The following is a 21,546-nucleotide window of genomic DNA, read 5'->3' on the forward strand; positions in this document are numbered from 1 at the left end:
TTTTTTAAAGACAGCAGACATGTTCTTTATGTAATAACAGGGCAACATATATAAATAATTTTAGGTCTGCATAAAATATTGAGGAGGTCCAAGCAATCCTTTTTCCTCTCTGTGAGTGGGGTGTGGGTAGGCATCTGAATGAAAGAAAAACTTCCAGCAGAGGCGGTCTTTTTTCCTTTACTTTACTTGGTCCACCCAAGAAGGAATATGGAAGAAAAAGGTCTGAACAAAGTTGTCACTTTGAAATGTTCCAGTGTGTTTTAATTAAGGTCCAGAGTCTGGCAAAATTTGTCAAACTTTCCCTTTGAAAATAAGCTGGGTTTAACTTTGAAGAACGTTTCCCTGGGTTGCTAACACAGCTCTTGTCCAAAGCTGTGCTGAGCAGTGAGGCAGGACGAGGTGTGCTCCACATCCTTTTGAAGTGGGTGGAAAGACTCTCATGGTCCTCAGAGGGCTTTGGCTCAAACTCATAATTCTAAATTTAGGCCCACTTGTAATTGTCCTTTTCCCTCCTCTAACTGCTCCATAACTTTTTCTATTTGTTTGCTTTTGTAATCAGAAGAGACAGAAAGAACTATTATATTCCTCTTTATGATATTCATGCTTCTTCCAGAAAAAATACTTTTTTACCACCTTTTGGTATGATCATTAGAAGAATGAGAAAAAAGATCAGAGGCAAACAAAAGCTGAAGTAAAGCTGCAGATGGGACTCAGTAGCTGATGCAAAAGGAGCAGACATACTCTGAGACAAAACAGATTAAAGAGCAGAGATGATGTAATAAAGAAAAATGGGTCAAAAATCAGGATGCCATTTCCTTGGTTAGAGCATTATTGAAGTCAACAGTCTTGCAAAACCAGGGTCAGGATGTGACTAAGAGTGAGACTTGTGCACTAGATGGTTAGTCTAGCCCTAAACTTTGTCGTCTGAGAGGTTTTAAGGACTGATCCCTCTTGGGATCCCTCAGTAGTAAGAGTGGAGACAAGAGATCAGGAACTGGTGAACTCTGCAGGATCTAGTGGGGAAAATTTTGTGGGAATGGCTACTATTCCTGGAGTTTTCCCTTCTAAACAAATGTTCTCTTTGAAGAATAATGATTGAAAAAGCCTGATGTCCTAAGAGAGAAGTTGATCTTATGTTTTTCCTTGATGCGACTTTAAAGGTGAGGTATGCATTCCACAGCGTGAGGAGAGGAGTTCAGTGCAGGTGGGGAACATGATCTGGCAGCTCCAAGTTGCAGGGGAAGGCTTTAGTGCTTGGCTGCACTTGCACCACTATGGCCAGTGCTCTGTATGGGGAAAAACTCCATGGGCTTGGCATACACAAGAGGGGAGAAAGCCCCAGTGGCTGGAGATTCCACAGATAAACCCTCATTGTCTACAAAGGAAAAGCCTTTGGCATCCTAGATAGTATTTGAGATTAATTAACAGTTTGTTTAATGAAGCTGCAGCCAGACATCTTTAATCCAAACACCTTTGTAGAGCACATTTATATGCAGAGCTTTGGGCAATTACCAAAAGTACTGCTTCATAATAAGAAAACAAAACTCATTTATGAAATAATATACATGTATTAATACATTAAACCAAAGAAAAACATACACTTAGATATAACATATAAATAACTCTACAAGCCAGACAACTTTGACAAGATCTCCTGGACACTTAAAAAGCACAATAAACATCTGTTTTATTTCTGAATGCCAAACCTTAAAAAAAACCCCACTCTCTTGTTAAAAGTCCAGCTCCTTATTTTAATTAAATTACCAGGTGTTTATAAAATATCATTCTCTTGTGAAACTACAGTAAACAGGAGAGATCCAAACCCCTGTAAATTGAGAATGCAGGCTTCAGCTGTCAGGATGTCATTGGGAAGATTCAAGCTGCTTTGTTGGTGTGCATTGGTGCAGTGACAGATGTATACCAGCCATTTGAAGGAAGGTGAATGAGTTTAGAAGAACAAGTAGAATTGCTAAACAAATCATGTTTAAACACAGGGGAAAGAAAGGACAATGGAAAAAGAAAAAAAAATAGGAGTTTCAGTGGAGGCTATCTTATTTTATTGTTCTTATTATGTCTTTACTGGAACACACTAGAATAAATGCTCTGGGCTGTAAAATAACACCATTCAGCACAGAATGGATTAAATTCAGTCAGAACATCTTTTCTGATCCTTTGATTACATATGAGCAATGTTTGTGATTATGTCTCCCTTTTTCAGCAGAAAACACCAAAACATACCACGACATTGCTGCATAACATGGAAAACCTTCTCTTGCTTGTGTAGATGTGCATGTACATTTATCAAATTAAACAGTGGTACTTTAAATTAGCAATGAAGGAAATATAGACATGACAAGGAAATCTAGGGAAATACATGTTGCTAGGAAAAATAGGAAGTTTCTCTGAGAGTATATTGTCTCTCTTGTAATTCATTAAGATGGTATTAACAGATTACAAGAATTGTTTAAAACAAAAGTGTTATTAATACTATAGATAAGACAGGAAAAATATATACTGTAACAGACACATGCAGATACACATACATACTCAAATACTGCTTAGTATTTGAAGACAAAAAAAGATGATACAATCAATGGCCCAAAGATAATAAACTCCCTTGTATCGCATTGTCTGAGAAGCCACTGTTAAAATCCTTCTATTAGAGATGAATATTTTTATATCAAAGATTCCATGCACCAGAAATCCAAAGGTTGTTAGGGAGCAGTAGAAACATGCAATGCTGCCAGAAGCCAAAGTGAGGAAGCAGAAGGATCACAGTAATTACAGGTCAGTTATTCTGGCATTAGTCCTAACCAAAATAATGGAAAAGCTGATAAGGGCTTCAATTGGTATAAAATTAAAGGATGACAGTATAATTGGTGCCAGTCAAGATGGCTATATGGAAAAGTAAGTCTTGCCAAACATTTTGGTGAATGCAACTACACAGGTGTAAGACTTGCATAAGACATTTGGCTTAGTCTCTCTGTGTAGTCTGATTAAAGGACTGGCACTGACAAAACCAGTTTATGGGCAGAGTGGCAAACGAGAGCAATACCAGCAGGAAGCAGCACGTTCAGCTTCCTGCCTGACACTGCTCCTGTGTGCAGCCAGGCTAACCCCTTCCAGGCAGAGACACAGGAAAGGAGACCAGGAACAGTCTGTCATCAGAGGCCACGGCAAGGAAACAGCTACAGGAAATCCTGAAAGCAGTGGCAAAGCCTCCCTAACTCCAATAACCAGAGTTTTTGATGTAAAGATTCCAAAACATAAGAAAATTCTGCAGAACTTCAAGTAGAAGACATATTATGAGACACATACTTAAAATCTGGATGGAGATCAGTGTCCAAACATTTGAGGTTCAGTCCAGAGTAATGGACAGGTTCAATTCCACTGCAGAGAGAGCATCTGGGGGATTTGAGGCAAAATATATAGACTGATCCCTGAAAGCTGCAACAGGAGAACTGAATCATAATGCATTCCAAGCCCTACTAAACAACTAAGTCTAGCCCCAACAGATTTTGTGTACGTTCATCACAACACAGATGCTTTCATGTCTCAAGTCTCTTGGGAACACCATGTGTTTTGTCTGTTTTGTTTCTTAATGATTTGCAAACTTTTAAAACTTGGCTGTGTTGCTACTTTGCTTGTGGGTTCAAGAAAAGACAAGAATCCATAAACCTTTGATCCACATGCTACAAAATGTACTAGAAAAAAAAGAGAAGAAAAGAAAAGAAAACAGTGCTGTCAACAGGAAGATATAAGGGTTGGTTTGTGTGAATGGGGATAATTAGTTGAAATGTGATATTGAAATTGTTTTGGTTTTTTCTTTCTGGAAAATATATATGTTTGTGAGAATAGTTTTTCTGTAAAGTGTTTTAGAGAACATTTTATATCAGATTAAATCTTAAAGATACTTTTTCTGGTCTCACCACAAAAAAAAAGAAAGGACATTGAGTTTCATAGTTAGCTGCAGAAAAGAGAATTGTCATTAATGTTTTTATCAGCTATAGATTTAATAATCTAAAAGAATATTAGATCTCTTTAAAACTACATTTCTAAGTATCACATTTCAGAAAGTATGGGTTGAGAGTTTTGTACTTCTCACTTTAGGGAGCTCAGCCTAACAAGAGAAAAGTCCCCTGCAACTTTCAGGGACTTCTCCACCTTGCTAGAGAAGTTTATCCAGCAGAAGAGGCTGCTATGGGACACGCAGCTGCTTACCTGGCTGGTCCAGCTCAAAAGCAGTAAGTGACTGAGGATGGCAATTTTCCTTCTCCTCATCAGATGGCTGTGAATTAAATCCTAAATAACAGCCGGGCTTCTGGTCCAAGCCAATTGCCTTGGCTCCGTCTATAGTCCAGGAAGGAAATAGATCTGAATGGCAACTGCTCCCGTGAGTGCCAGCAGTCTGTCTTTGCTGGAGTGACATGTCTTGATCCCCAGTGGCTCTAGAGGGAACCTTGATGAGCAGCTTAGCCTGGAACTCAGACCTCCAACAGCCAACACCAGGTGAGGTGAATTACATTGAGTGGTACCACTGATACATATATCTAAAGCCAAAATACAACTGTGCCCATGAATTTAGCCACATGGGTCAGGTTTCAAAAACCCAGATAAGCACTAGAGATTTGACTAAGGCTTTAGAAAAATCCATTTCATATTTGAGTCAAATGTAGCTATAAAATGAAATGTGAGAACCTTATATATATTTGAGAGGAGTGTTATGAAAATTGCTAGCTGAGAGGGCAAAAAGAGGCAGAGGTACTTTAAAGCTTTCCCTCCCCCCTTTAAAGCCTTTCCTTTAAAGCTCCATGCTCAAGGGAGGCATGGAGCAAACTTGCATTCTGCCTCCAACCCTCTCCAAGAAAATGGGAGGATGGCTGTACACAGTTTTTCAGCTTTGGTGCAAGGCCTGTGCAAGCTGTGATTCAAAAGCAATTGTGGTAATTGCTGTAACTACAAAGTTAATGCATGCTATGTTAATTTTGTTCACAGAGAGTTGTGCCAGTAATGGCACCATCCATCATTTTCTGTTAAAACAGGAACAGGTGTTAATCTCCACTCAGCAATGGGTGCAGTGTGAGTGAGCAATAAGAAAAGTGCCAAAGAAGAAAAACCACTGTCAAAGCTCTCTGTCACAGAAAAACAATTTCTAGCAATATCTCTGTAATTGGACTCAACTAAAGAGTGAAAAATGGTTTGACTTTTCAGTGACAGGGATTGTTAATGAATCCAATTTTTCTGTTCCACCTTGATTAGCTTTCTGTACTAAGATCCATTTTAGCTCTGTGCAATGTAGCTTAGGGTAATAGACACCCAGCTGCTGTAATCTTGTCAGTACTCCCACTTGCAGAAAAGTAGTTATTTTTTTCTTAGATAGGCTGCTAAACTATTACCAGGTTTTCAAGCTTAATAGAAAACAGTGCAGAATAGAATTTAAATAGGACTTCAATAACAATTTTGGTATTTTTCTAGCTTTAACAGCAACCTTACAAGATTTTTGAACGCTTTGCACATCCTGTCCTCCCAAGCATAAATCTATCCTCCCAGGGTTCTGGGTGTTTCCAGATACCCTTGGGACTCCAGTGTTGGGTTGCTCAGCTTCATGCAATTTTACCTTGCAGAGCAAGAGCATAGCCAAAATCTCCAAGGGCAGGCTGTGCAAACTGGTTCATTCAGTGGCACTCAATTTATCAACAGGACTCATTCCAAGCAGGTAGCAAAGCATTTCCAATGAGCAATCAGAGCAGTACTGCACTTTCAGTTACGCTCTGGATTTGAGACATTTCCAAAGGCTACACCAGGGGCACCTGCATGGTTTGGTCTAAGCAAAGGAGTATGTTTGTGCTGCCCAATGCTCACACCCTTCCCACCAAAGGCACTCTGCACCTTTTTTGATAAAAAGCAGCCCATGATCCTGACCTTGTCTGTCCTATGGCACAGACTGCAATAGCATTTGGGAAAGAACAAGGCCATTTGGGCAATGTAGGAAAGAATAAAAATAAGTGCCGAGTTGGAAATACATTTTTGGAGCAAAAGTGAGCTAATAACTAAACTCAAGTCCTCTGTATTTGTACTCGTGCTTAACTAGTGCTACACAGGGAGTATCTTCAGCACTGGGGATACAGTCTGATATATTATCAGTAATGAACCTATTGAGATGCAAAATATATGTTCTACATGATTCAAATACTGAGACTTGTGAGTGTTGAGAAACAGAGGCAGTTTTGAAATGGCAGTTAACACCCCCCTCTGTGCAGTGTTACCCTCTGGAGTGATGTGGCTCCCTTGGTTTCAGGGAAGCAGTGCCTGCATCCCTGCAGAGCAGGGTGGCATCTCTGAGCTTCACTCATGGTCTGCCCTCGATTTCACTAGATTTGGGGTCAGCTGCAGAGAGGATGAGGATCTGGGTAATGGATCTGCCTCACTTGAAAGGTCAGGCTTTGAGAACAGACAGCAGATAAGCAGAACACCCAGAATATTTAGCAGGAAATGAAATATTTTGAGAAACAGTGAAGAAAAAAGTGGACAGGTTATGTCTTTCATATGAGTATAGTCAGATATTGCAAATATTCCTTCACCTGTCCAGCTGATCCTTACAAATTACTTAGTGAGTGAAGGCTTTCCCAAGTGATCTTTTTTTGGATCCTTTTTTGGTTTTGGTTTATTTTGGTTTTTATAAATAATTAATTTATTTTTCAATAGAACTCTGAATTGAAAAATCAATGCACATCTTCCATTTGTCATGTATTCAATTTAAAATCTGATAGTAGTACCAGAGATTTAAAAAGGAGAACTAAAAAAGAAAATTTTTCATTTTGTTTGAGAAAATCATTAAAGGCAAAACCCGTAAATCACAGACATGGCCTTGGTGCTGACAAACAGATGAACCCCAGGAAATTTAAATGCAAATTTCACATTCCTTGTCAAGAAAAGAAACATAAAAGAAAAGATAAGAAGAAGAGGTCATTGTCCATTATTTCCTAATTCTCTTTTAATATAAATGCCCATTTGCCAGGAAGTTGAAGGTAGCATAATATGCTAGCACTCTAAATGCACCCTTCATAATTACTGTTAGTAAAAAAGTTTTAAAATTCCTGCGACTTTAACTCTATGTTTCACAATTTGCATAATTTTTGTATGTCTTTCAGCCGCTGAATTTATTCTTCCAATTATTATTTCTTTTTAAATAATAGGCTTCTCTGCACGGGGAGATTAAATAAAAAAATTATGTGTAGACTGTGAGCTGTCATTATATAAAATGTTCCTATCCCTCTGGCTTTTGAGATAACTTTCCTTTCTACTCTGCTTCAGTAATTAGTTTTCCTGAATATATTACATATCATTGCACAAATTTGTGGGGATCATTTGTTGTACGAAACACAAAAAACACAAACAGAGCATTCTAGGATTGACAGAACAGCACAGCCCAATGTAAAAGCCCAACCCCACAGTAAGTGTGGGGTTTTTTAAGATTATGACGCTTTTTGACTCATGTGTGTTTCAATGCTGTCTTTGTTTTGTACTGCTTTTCAAGTCATCTTTAAACTACAAAGAATTAAAAATAAGTTGTGTGTTTCTTTATGCTGTTGTGGCTTAGCTCCTCAAATGGGTAGTTTTAGTCCAACAACTACAACAGTACTGACTGTCCTTTATATGGTTTTAGGAGACATGCAATTTTTGTTCATCTCCCCTGTTACGATTTGCAGCTCTGGTGAGCCTGACACTTATAAAATTAACAATAATATTCTCTACATTATACTCTGATTAATAAATAAATGCACATGCTCCTGACTTGGAAGCCATTTTTTTCATTTTATTTTGATCACTGCAGTGTTTTTGTGTTTTTTTGTCAGAGTCAATTTTTAAACTTGAGCCGGCAGCAACCTGGTGCCACTGGCTGGTTGTGGCAGCCTGTGAGAGCACAGCTGCCATGGGGGAGTAATGGGCTGTGCAGCCCCACATGGAAACTTGGCCCTAAATTAGTGTTTGAACAAAGAAATCAATAAAGTGTGAAAGAATTACAGAGCATTCAGTGACATGAATAAGAAGAAGGTCACTAGATATGAAAATCTGGGGTGTGCAGCAAAGTAATGTTGAGAACCCTTAGTGATATAAGTCAATTATGTTCAAAAAAATCACCTTTGGAGTCAATTGATCACCCCATAGAAGTCTGTAGTAACTCTTCCACAGCCTTATGTGGGGCCTGGATTTCATCTCCAACAGCCAGGAATACCCTACAGCAAATATTTTCATCTGCGAAGACAGAAAAGGAAAAAGCAATTTAAGTATTCCTAACATACAGAGAGAATGGATTAATGACATTATATTATTCAGAATATAATTAAATCCTGAACTTTATTTTTAAAAATAGTGCAATCATGTGTTTATATGTAGAGCTAAGACACTTCTTCCCTTTTTTTCTTTTTTTAAACATTGCATGATGACATCAGCTAACGCTGCAACACTTCTCAGGGATTTTGTGCAGAATCTAACTGTTTACACTAACAACGTAATTTAAGAAAGTATATTATGTAAATCCTTGAATCTCCTAGGGTCTAGGAATGAAATGTAATGCTAATTTGATTTAGTAATTTGTTCTCTCTCCCCAGAAACACACAATTACTGCTTTTGAAAGACTTTTTTCTTTTTCCATCACGCTAGGTCTAAATTGAAAACTGAGTCGGCAGCAAAGCCTGGGCTGGGAACATAGAAGAGCTCTGCTACTCAGGCTCTTACAGCCAGAACACAGAGTGCAGGGAGATTTATTTCTGAAAACGGAATGTTCATTATCTCTTTTTTTTTTTTTTTAGGCAAGAAATGGAAACAAAATAAGTCTTCTTGAAATTCCATAATAGTAATCTAAAGGTGAAATGTGAGCTGAAAATAACGTGCCTCTCTGTGTGTGTCTAGAAGAGAGAGGCCTTGTAGCTCTGTGCGTGTCTGTCTGCAGGAGGGAAGGAGGGAGGTTGAGTGTCTGTGTACAGTAGTGTAGAAATAGTTCATCAAATGAGTGGTTTCCTGTCCTGATCTGTAGATTTTCTTTCTTCCATGAAAGGAAATGGAGATAATTGATCTGACTTCCATCAGCACATAAAAGAGATTGTCGGCAATTTGTTTTCTGAAGGGCTACTTAAATACATGGTGATGTGGTGAGCAGGAAAGATCACCCACAAACTCTGCAGCAGTCCCAGATGCCTGGTGGGCACACCCAGAGCACCAATACATTCCGTCATTTGCAAAGAATGACTTTCCTTTCTTTCTCTCTCTCTTTCTCCCTCTTTCTTCTCCTTTAAGGATACACGGTGTCCCTCCAGGTTCTGCAGTCTGGGTTTGATTAAATAATTATAAACTTCAAGCAACAGATCTATCATTTACATTCCTGAACATGCCAACATGTGCCTTTTGTGGGGATGCCAACCAATACCAAAGCTTCAGTCATTATTGTCATTGAAAATACAGTGGTTCAATGTTTGTGCTATTTCCTGGATTTTGGCAATATAATGTTGCCCAGCAATTTGCTGTTAGTGCCAACAACACTAAAGAACTTCATAATAAATCCTTTCTATATTTACTCAGTCCACCACTGTGTCACTGAAATTAGCATTTTACGATCTTATGCTCCAAGGAACCTATTTTCTCTCTTTTAACTCCATGCTATTATGAATCCCAACAGAAAATCCTTCAAAGCATGGTTTGCTTCAGCTTTTCTGTGTAAGGATTGCTGTCAGTCATGTTTGTTTTCTGAAAAGATGTAGAGCTTGCAGCTTCATGGTACATGATGGCAAAGATAAACCAAACTAACAAACAAGACAGAGTGTTTAATTTAGGGATATTACAGAGATTGCTTTAAAATGTCAGATGTCTTCATGCAACCTTAAGTGCAGAAGACAAAATTAACAGAGGAAGATACCAAAAAAAGTAACACCACCAGATCTTTCCCTGAGGTCCAGATGAGCCAACTCTGCTCACGTAAGTGACAGATGGAGTGAAGACAGAGGGTTTGACTTCTCTGAATGAAAATATCATGGTAATGGAAGAAAACAATAACCAGTGTAGGGGCCTGAGTGAAGGAGTGGGATACTCAGGGATACTCCAGCCAATGCTTCATGGAAACCGTGGGACCACTGGGGCTGAAATGTTGTAACTGGGTAATTCAGCCCTTTGCTTACAATGGTGTGGGAGAGAATAAAAGAGTGCCTTTTGCACTGAAATCCTCAGAGGGACTTCCCTGTGAACCCTGAGTTTGGGATCCTGTCTAGGTGGTCAGCAGGGGGCCAAATTCCACTCATTTGTTTGGTGCAAGCAGAGGAGCGGCCGTATTAAAAGGATTGAGGGGAAAATGAGAAGCAAGGATTTTCTAGGGAAAGAACAGGTTTGATTAGAAGGGAGAGAGAGCGGAGGGCAATAGTTTTTGCCTTTGCACTGAGAGAACTGAAAGCAATGCCTTCTGGAAAGAGATGGATGACTGGAGGAGAGGAGGCTTGGGAAAAGGCACACAAAGAGACTCACTGCAGCTGTAATTTTTGTCACTGGAATAGAGGGAGGCTGTAATTTTTTGACTAATGGGAAGCACATCATTGCTATCCTCTCATAACCCTGAAAAGCACATAAGATTTTGCTGCACATTCTGTCATGTAGCAAATTCACCAGAAAACCCCTCGTGCCCCAGAGCGGGTTATTTTGGAGATGTGCATGTGTGTGTGCATGGTCACAAGGCCGGGGAGGAAGCTGCTCTGTAATCTCAGCCCTGGTGGCAGAGGCGGCTCCCACAGCCCCAGTGATGTGGGTGCACACCAGCTGAGTTACAAGCTCCCGCAGGCACAACCCCTCGTTAGGAAAATCCATGGCAGAAGCCATTTAACCCCTGCAGTGCTGGCCCCTCGCAGCGGTTCAGGTGCCACGGCGTGGTCAGGCCCTGCGTGCACTCACCGGGACTGGAGAGGCCCTGCAGGACCTGCTCCAGCACTTTCCTTAATCACAGAACATTTTCAATAACAAGGAAACCTCCAAGAAAAAAAAAAAAAAGAAATTGCATGGTATAAAGAGAGTATCTACCAAATAAAAATGGGGTTATTTGGCTGAGCAGCTCCAGTCCCTGCAGCCCCTCTGTCCCCATTCCCTGCGGTGAGTCCAGGGGGTGCAGTGGTACCGCAGCCACCCACGGACACTCTCACTGCTCTGGGCAGCACAGGAATGGGAACAGGTGATTCCAAGGGAATGCTAAGGCTGGAAACAACCTGATCTTCAGGTCAGACTGAGAGAAATTTTGTAAGCAACTGGGCATAATCTATGTTTTGCTCCCCATGAAGCAGGCTACAAAGGAGTTTCTTACAGTGAGATGGACACTCTGCACTGAGCACCTGTTAATCTGCTCTTTGTTAAGTGTTTTAATAGGAGAGGCCTATTTCATGAGAGAGAGAATATTCCAGCTGGTTGAATTGCTAAGGCAGCACTCTACCTTTTCCCCCATTTTAGAGTTTTGTCTTATTTACGTAGCAGTAGTAGTTTTATAACTTTTGTTTAAGGCACCCAAGATGTTGGAAGGGTGTGCAATAAAGACAGAAAGCAAAAATATTCTTATTCTTGCCATGCTGCTTGCACAGCTGGCTAGCTGTGTATCTCTGTGTGTCAGATGTCACACATGCATTAGGTGAAAACATGGGACCAGGTATACAAAGGTGACTAGTTTCTGTCTCTGCTGGGACCTCTTCCAATGGTAGAGGCATTCAAACTTCCAGAAACTCTGGCAATGGAGCATATGAAATAGTAAAACAAAAATGAAATGAATCCAAATGTAACCAAAACCACTCCATTTTTTCATTTCTGCTTTTTCTACGTTAGAGGCGCAGTTCAAATTCTTTCCCGGGTTAAATCTGTTGAGCTCAGTGTGTCACTGCTAGAATTCACATGGAAAGACATTTCTATAAAACACATCAATCTCTGGAATACAGAAGTCTCTTCTGGCATGACTCTCTTGTGGCTGAGTTGTGTCAGCTCCTGCCTGTCAGCACTGGGGACACAGGTACTGAAATTTGGGACAGGGGGATGGGAGGTCGGGACACTGGCTGGCACATCTGGTTAGAGGGAGCCTGGCTGAATGGGCTGGGGCAATTTCCAGCCCACTGGGGTGAGTTCCCTGAATTACACCATTACACCATTATACTCATTTTACGAGTTTAAACAGTCAGACTGAGCCCTAATTCTGTAGGCTTGTGGTGTGACCAGAAACCACCTCCTTCTCTGCTTCTGATTTTCCTCAGTAGTAAGTAAAACTGAGTTACAAGAACAATATTTCACCAACAATTTCTTCTAAAACTATTCTAATAAAAACATCCTGAAACTAGTATTCATCTACTTCCTTTTCTAAGATTTTTTTTTTTTGTTCTAAGGTGGTTGTTTAGAAAAGTGGTTTTAATCTTAAATTAAAGGGCACAAAAAAGAGCAAAAATTATTATTGAAAACAACAAAAAAAACTTTTGCTATCTAACTTATGCTCAAATTACCTTCCCCTAATTTGTTACTAATGATAGGGAAAAGAACTATAATGTAGGTTCTGGGCTTGTAAAAATCTGAATATAAGCAACTAGAAAAATAAAAATGTATGGAGACTTTTCATATCCTCCAAGATACTGAGGAATACAGCAGATGTCAACATTGTTTTAATTTATTTTGTCTGCTTCCATCTGTGTGCCCTGCTCTGTTGGCTCGTTGTGATGCTGGATTTGTTATTTTATACTTCTGTGTATGAAGGTCACTTCTCTACTGATGTTTTCACTTACAGGACCTCATTTGTTTCACAAACCACTACTGCAAAGATCTTTGAAATGATATAAGAAAGGTCTTTGAAATTATATGAAATCCCTATGATATGAGTGTGGCAGTGACTATTCTCACACTGTCACCACCGGGAGGTAATTTCCTTGGGATGGTTTTGGCCACTGATCCTGGATTGAAATCTAAGGTAGAGTAGCAACAATATTGGTTGAATTGTACCAAAAGACATTTGTTAACAGTGTGCAAATGCACTTTTAAATGATGTTGTCCTTCCATCACCTTTGACAGTACTCAATCATCCCTATACACAAAGCGAAGCAAAACTAAACAGGAAATTTTTTCCTAGTGTCTGGCAGGAGTCTGCTTGACATAGGAATTACTTCTGCCATGGTCATCATTAAATATTTGTTGCTGCAAGCAAAAAATTACATTGTGCAAACCAAATAAAACCAAAAAAAGCCCTTTTGATCCCTTAGAGTTCCAAATTCATATCCTCGTGCTTCAAGAAAGAACAGTAAAAAACCTGGTTTGCTGGGAGGATGGGTCTTTGCTGGCTCTGTGTCAGATCATACCTTTGGGATTCTGCCATGTTTACTGACTTTTTCAATTAGGCAAAGAGAAGAAAAATTATGTGAAAAGGATAGCAAAGGGCATCCTACAAAATAAAATCCCTTCTATCAATAACTTCCAGAAAAAAGACAAGTATATGTGAGAGCAAAGCAGCAGTATAGTGAAATAGAGCCCAAAACATCACTGATTAAAAACATCACGTACACAATCTCAGAGCAATTTGAGGCTTCAGCCCTCTGATGGATGCAGTATGCAGTGCATCAGGAGCTACGTGGAGAAAAAATATATGTTATATTGCAATTCACTGATTTATGGGAGAACATCTCTTTTACCACTTTGGGCCATATTTCCATTGACTTACCCTAAATATTAGTTCTTCATCTTTATCTTTCAGCTGTGCCAATGAATACAACTGGAGAGATTACAGACGTACCACTGTGTACACTCAACCCTCTTTCAGGCACTGCAATAAAGTGGTAGGTGTGGATTCCCTCACCGTGTGGTCCTGGAAAGCATTTTATTCTGGTCCACCAAATTGAAGGAAGAGTCTACTATCTTCAAGTACTTGTAGTGACATGGCTGTTGGCACTTGCTGCTCATTTTATCAAGGGCTTTCTAAGCTGTTACTCCATGTTTCAGATGATTCTTCAAAGACCTAGTGCAAAGACTGTTTCAATAGACCTGACTTTTTTGAGGACTGTAAACTCCAAGGCTGAAACAGTACATCAGCTCTTACAGGCACCTGAGACTGCAGCAATGTGTGCCTTGCACAGGAGAGCCAGGAACATATTTATTTGGACTGTACTTGTTTCTCAATAACCACCAGAACACACAAGTAAGGTAAAAGACTTACAATGAACTTCAGTAAGAAAGCAATCAATTGATGACACTTCTTGTCAAAGACCTGTCTCCTCATGACAGCAGAGAGCTTTCTGACTGCACAGCCAGGATCTTTACAGAAATGGCTTACATAGAAATGGCTTTACAGAAATGGCTTACATGTCACAAAAGAGTCATTTTTGAAACAAAGTTCCCAAACCTGCAGCACTGCCAGCCTGGCATGGAAGGAAAAATTTCCCCCTAACTCCCAGTGAGGAGGCCGAAGGCAGGTATTGGGGAGCCTGGTCTGCCTGACTCGCTGGCAGTGACTAATTTGCAGCAAGCCCCAAACATTTCTGAGAAGTGTGTGATTGCTGAAGGTCCCTGCAGGTGATCAGGGCAAGCCTCACCTGCCCGTGGTCCCCGAGGGGAGCGGAGCGCAGTGCTGGCAAATTTCGGCAACAAGGAGCCGACCCTGACCCGGCACCAGCCTAGCTGAGGAGGAGGGAGCACGGCTCTCCAGCAGGCAGGAAGGTAGGCAGGCAGGGAACACAGTGTGTTGCAGTAATTTGGGATGACAGGGGAGACATTGCAGGTTATTATATCTAGCATACATTGGAGCTTTGTTTTGTCTAACTCAAGCGATATTCTGGGGCTCAGTACTCTCGCCCCAAAGTCTGGGAGGAAGCGTGGGGGGAGAAGAAAAGGTAGCAAGGAGGAACAAAACCACTACTATATTCACACTGGCCCAACACAGAGACCAGGCCACATTTGGGACTGATTTAGAAAACTATTTGGCAGCATCTGTGGAAAAATGGAAGATCAAATGATACCTTTCTCTAATCTAGATGATTTCTGCAAGTTAAATATGAAGCATCCCAATCAGCCACAGTGATAGCCACTCTACCGTGCAGCTCAGATTGTCTCCATTTGATGTGTGTGCATGTGGATGAGTACATCCATATCTAATACTGATCAGTTGGGCCTCAAAAAAGGCCCTTATCAGTAGGGCCTCAGAAATTTTGCAGTGGGGATGGAAATCCTGTCTAAAATAATGTGAGCCTGTAGCAATATGGCCATTTTAGTTACTGTTGGAGGCCCATTACTGGTCATGGAGTGGAACTGCTCTCCCTAAACCACTCTCCCAAAATAATTGGATTAAAATAGGGACGTTAGTCTTGACACCTGAATTAGAGGTAAAGCAGCATTAAGGTCTTCTGCAGGACTGAGTAGAAAAACAGTAGAAAAACATAGAAGAAGAGACAACCCCCCAAGATTACTCCTCAAAGACCATTCCTCCCTCATGTTGTGATGACTTCCAGTAAGTGAATATTCTCAAAGACATTGTTCTGATATGAAAAGAACACACAACAGAGAGGTATTGCTGTCCAATACAGGACAGAGCTGTAGCCTGTGTGTTTTTATTAGAGCTGAGAGTTTAAGAAAAGAGCCCTGTAATGTGCATGTCTCCCTGGTGAGTTTATGCATGCTCCCACAGCTCTAATAAAAACATACGATGAAGGTAAATTAGGGCAGACGACTGCTTCTGTCAACACTGAGCAAACAGCATCTTTACGGTTTATGTGTGACTTAGAATTCAAGAATGCAGACTTTGTTTTTCATTGATGGGCTTGTTAAAGAAAATTCTTTGATAGTTCCAGAGGAAAAAGAAATTATATAGAAATGTGAAGAGATTAAAGCAAAGAAAGAACCTTGACATCAGACGGGAGCTTGTTTGATTAGGTCACTCTATAGACGAGAAATAATTAAAAATAAAGAAGACAGATGGAGGATGTCAGGTGCTTAAAACAACATCTCGATTCTACCCATGCTAGTGTTCACATGAGCCAAGACTTCAGGCTTCACAGATGTCAAACGTGTCTCTTGGCTGAGGGACTCAGCAGGATGAGGAGAGGCACCGCAGTTTGGTGTGAGCAGAATGGAGCTCGTACAAGTCTGACAGCAGCGAAGAACATTTGCTGCTGCTAACAAGCAGAGAAGGAGCTTTGCTGACCGTTCTGGGGCCGGCAGACAAGCTTGTCTCTAGTCTGGTTCCTTTTTGCTCCTCACCTGCTGCTGATTGCTCAGTCTGCCTGTGCATTAATGAAGTGGTTTTTTGCCTTAAGGAGCAACTTGTTGGGATCCCAGGGGAGCTGCTCCCGCCTGCCTGGTGGCTGCGGTGCCGTGCCAGCAGCCGGGCAGGTGGTGGCAGATCAAAAAGAAAAACTCCCACAGAGCTTCTGGGGATTTCCTCACTAATATGCTGATACATACATTAGCTGACTGACTGACACTGCCTAAATATTTGTCCTTTACTGCTATGTTTGGCCATGATTTTACAGCAACTTTGGTGGTTTGTGATTTAGCCCACTTTATGCATGAGCTGCTTTGACTTTTGCTTGCTGTCCATCGGCTAACCACCACTGCAGGATTACAGGGGTTGACATCAGGCCATTTCACCTGAGTTTTCTCTTTCTCAATGAGAAACAAATGAGTTTTCACCTCTCACCTGTGTGCTGCAGCCAGTAATAGAACTTTGACAGAAATGGACTTTGACAGAAACTAAGGAAATCTGCACTCATATTTACCTTGCACAACACTATATATTATTCCAGCAGAAAGGAGTTTTCAGTGTCTGCACATCTCTCCAGAAGGTTTAGCATGTTTGCTAAATTCCTACTGGACAGGCAAGCCTGGAAGTGACACAAATAAGCTGCTGTTTCCCAGCCAGTACCAGGTTCAGATACAGCCAGAGATGAGGGCTGCTCCATAAAAGACCATAAAAGCAACACTGTTGGAGGGAAACAAACCAAAAATATGTATCTTTTCACTGTTGTCACTCAAACACCTGATGCTTAACCAGGAAAGGCAGACAGGTACCACTGTTCAGGTGATCCTAGAAATACACATAATTTAAGTTTCTTCCCTAATCTCCATTTGTCCTTCTACATAAAAGGAAACAAGTAACTTCCTTTTTTTAAAGTAAACTCAATTGGATCATGCATGGTGTTTAACTGGACTGATAAATACAGATGGTTTAGGAATTCAATTATATTTAAGTTCTTCTCTAATAAAGCTAGAACAGCTGGTTGCCAGATCCTCAGAGTGCTTCAACTTTGTCAGGAGCATCCAGCATATTTTAAAACCATCTCTTGACCCTACAGAGGAGGTCAATGTTTCTCCTGGCAGCCCACTAGTTATTTTTTAAGTGTCTTGATTTTTTTTCTGTGGCGTAATGCAATTTTACTCATTATCACTACAGATGTCAGACCAAGACTAGCAAGATTACGGCAGTAGCTGGAGCATATGGTTGAGTCATATGAATAATAATCATAAATCCTTTTTGACATTGGCCCATTATTACATCCTGATCATGGTCCCCTTGGAATCTCTTGTTTGGTGTAATGTTTAAGTCATTATAAGGTATCTCTGGAGGTCTAGATTTATAGAGCTCTCTATTGGAGAAACACAGTATTAGCAGTATGTTTATACAAACATAAAACACATGAATATTATATACCAATATATCTACATGTAGTGTTTATGGAGACGCACAGGAGAAGCAATTAACAATTGACAGTCACTAAAAGAAATGCTTCTGATGACATCTTAAAATCACATGCCTGAAGTAACTGTTAAAAAGAAAACAAAGTGTATGCGTATAAAGAAAAGCAGCCTCTTGCACTCCCCTCCCCAGATGTGACAGGGATACCCTGAAACTGAGACTTTTTGATTAGGAAAGAGCCAATCTTGCCTGAGATACATAATGGCCAGTACAAACACTTGCAGGCTAAATACAAAACAAATGTGTCAAGTGAGAATCTTCAGTAGCACCATTGACTTATACACGTTGGAAATTACTTCACTTTTGGTAAAGGCCATTTCCCCAGTTAGGGTGGATTTCTTTTGCCAATGCCCTCCACCCATCTGTGCCTTCTGTACTGGAAAGGCCCTGGTACTGAGCCGGTCTCAGTGGTGTTGAGGTGATGCCCAGCCTGCCTAGGGAGGTGCTCCCCCTTTGCTTTCCTTCCCACTGTCTCTCTTCCTCCCCCTTTGCCCCACTCTTTTTGCTGTTCTGTTTCTAAAGAAGAGGAATATTTACAGGAAATTCATATTTTCCCAAAACTATTCAGCTTCATTGTACAGTGGGAAAAACTTCCCCTTTTTTCACCTACATCTCTATGCTGAGTGTACCAGCAGGCAGCTGGAGCACTTGTTTATTTTAGGCTGCCCCTCAAACACACGTTACACCAAGTTTTTATGCAGACTGGCAGTCTTCTCCATAAGAAACACCAGTGGCTAAAGCCCAGGCAGCTGTGGGTGCAGGTGCTGTGCTCAGCAGCACCTGCACCCATCCTGCACAGCCCAGGGAAGGGCTGCACAAATGGGCTGGGTCTGCTCTGCACACAGAGCCTGGTGAGGTGCTGGCCTCAGAAGTGGAGAGAGAGCCTACATCTTGATTTGAAAGGGTTTTAGTTGAAAGGACCCCATTTTTATTTCAAGTACAAAAGCAATAAACAGTATAAAATTAATCTAAACATAAAAATACAATAAAAGTAATTCTCCACGTCTGACCATCTGTCCTGACATCGACTGGAAGAGAAACCAACTTTGTACAGCTGTGGTCATTAAGCTCAACATGGCAAAGACCCGAAAGCTTAAAATTATTCAACTAATTTCTGTTGAAAAAGGCAGCCTTACTCTTGGATAAAGAGTAGGGGTGTTGTGGGTTTTATCTTTTTTCTTTTCTTTTTTTTTTTTTTTTGATTAATGGAATACTCATTATTACTGGGAATTGTTTTCCAAGAGTCAGCATGTTTCTTGCAAATAAGTGAAATATTTAGGCATTTGCCAATTAACAGGGCTTTTGGAAGTGCTTCCTATTTGAAGAAAAGAAGCAGATTGCAATCCACAGAAGTTATCCAAGAGGATACTCTAGACAGATGCACCAGAGATGACATCTGTCTTGTCATCAGTAAAAATGATACAGAGCATATTGCTAAGTTATTCAGCAATTTCCAAAGAATTCTCTTTAATGCACAATAAGAAACAGATCTTGGTTGTCTTTTCATGGATGTCAGACTTAAACAAAAACACAGAACGCACTTGCAAGCATGGGTGTGAAAGGGGACTTTCAAGTACAGACCTATTAACTGAAACATTCTGCTATAAGATATCAAAAGACTGCCTATTTGCCACAAACTGCACAAAGTTATACTCATTTTTCTTAGTGGCAGTAAGTGGTTTTAATGCAAGTAATGGAATTTAAAACCAGAAAGTCCTTATTACAAGTCAGAGTGCCCTTTGTCCTTTGATAATGAACACCATATTAGTGTCTTGAAGAAAACCCAAAACCTTAAAATCGGATATGTTGTTTCAGCATTTAGAACTAAGTGACCAAAACTTTACTACTGAAAGTTGATTGCATCTCCTTGCATACAGACAAAAATCTAAAACCAAGTTCCAAACTCTGAGTTCTGCCAGCAGTAAGAGTAAAATGAAGACGGACAAACATATAATAAATTAGAAAAATATGCCAAAGAAGTGATTTTTTTTTTAATCATGTGTGATATTTTGCAGAAATCTATTAAATTTGCTACATTAAAAAAAGATAATAGGGAAAGGAAGGGAGGGAAAGGTGAGGCCAGGCAAAGCAAGGGACTGTAATGCCTGAAATGCATCCAAGGGGCTGCTGGAACTAAATGTGTTCCAATTTTGACTGCTCTCACCATAAAACTTACTTCTTTAAAAAATGAAAACAAAATCCTAAAATTAAAGAAAAATTGTTTCAGCAACAAATGCTGATCAGGGAAATTCTATTTTGGCATTGGTAAAATTGATTATCATAGTAAAACAGGGTAGTATTTATTTATACATACTCTCTTGTAACTGAAATGTAAAGTTTAAAGCATATTTCCCGAGTAAACAAGTCCTGTGATACAGAAGAAGAATAAGATTAACAAATTTTCCTCCCCACCAAATTAATGGATAAGAGGTACTCCTGAGATCAGAAACTTCAGTTAAATTATATCTCTGTTTGCAATCTGCTCACACATATGCTCTGCTCTGGACCATCCAGACAAACCCATCACTGTGGAGTTTCTTCTGGTAATGTAAAGTGTTGTCAGGTGGGGTTAGGATACACCCACTCTGAATGAAGGGAAACAAAAAGGTTTTAATCAGCCAAGTCCTTCTTCTCCTTAATTAAAAATGAACAGACCATACTTTATATATGATCAGTTTGCTATCACTGACATAATCCAAACTAGTGAGGAACCAAACTAGCTTATAACAGGAAAAACATTGTTAAATTATCAGTTAAAGACTGAGAACACCTTTTACAAGAGTACAATAAAGATATTGGGGAAAAAAGTCTTTTTGCCCCCAGAATTTTGATTTTTTGTAAAATGTCAAAAATGCTGTGGCTTATTACCGATCAGATGGAGTTGGCCTTTTGAATACTAAGCATTAAAGAACCTGGAAACTGTGAATACTGATTAGCTTAAAAATGGAAAATGTGAATAGTGAGCAACTCAAACTAGTTTCAGATGAAAATTCTGAGGTAGAATTATTCATGAAAGTATATTCTCTTTTATTTTGTCTACTTCACTTCTAAATCAGGCAAGTAGAAGGCTGTTCATTCCATCTATTTCCAGATTATTGCAGTGCTGCAGCATCTCGCCAAATAGGAAAACTTCCCTTCAGTTCATTTTTACTGCTCTCCTGATTGAATTCATCCCCAAAGCTTCCACTGCCCAAAAAGCTGTGTACCAAAGGCTGCCAGAAGTGCACAGAGGGATTGGAGTGGAGCTGAAATCCCACTGCAGCACACAAAACTGCCTTGCAGGGAGTGTTGCCATGGACTTTGCCACTTTTTTCTAAAGGACTAAAGTTGCTAAGGAGAAACTGAGTGATTTTGGGAACAAAATTCCATTTAATTGTGGTGAAATCTCATTTGAATGCTCCCTGGATTGTGTTTAAGTTTCCCATCAGCAATACCCTGCTGTGGAAGATGACAGAGTTATGGGGAATAAATGTCACATTTCCCTCAGGTTATCTGTGTGACACTGGAATGAAGTCAAAGGAGGCTGCTGAGGCAGAAACACACACACAGACATGGGGACAAAAACATCTGGCTTGGGTAGTGGAAGCTCACCTGGTGCCCTGTGGGCTGGTCAGGTTATTACAGCAAAGAGCACAAACTGCATCAGAGATGGATTGAATCCTTGCACCTTCCCAGCTCCAAGAGAGGAGAGCAGTGACAGAGGTGCAAGCAAAGGCAGGGACCCAGTGGAAGTGCAGGCAGGAGGCACAGGCTGGAGAGCAGCTCTCCCTGGTCGAGGGCAATGCTGGGGACACCTGCCTGCCCCACCAGGTCAG

The sequence above is a fragment of the Motacilla alba genome, chromosome 12 (assembly GCF_015832195.1).
Source record: "Motacilla alba alba isolate MOTALB_02 chromosome 12, Motacilla_alba_V1.0_pri, whole genome shotgun sequence".
Taxonomy (NCBI): Eukaryota; Metazoa; Chordata; class Aves; order Passeriformes; family Motacillidae; genus Motacilla; species Motacilla alba.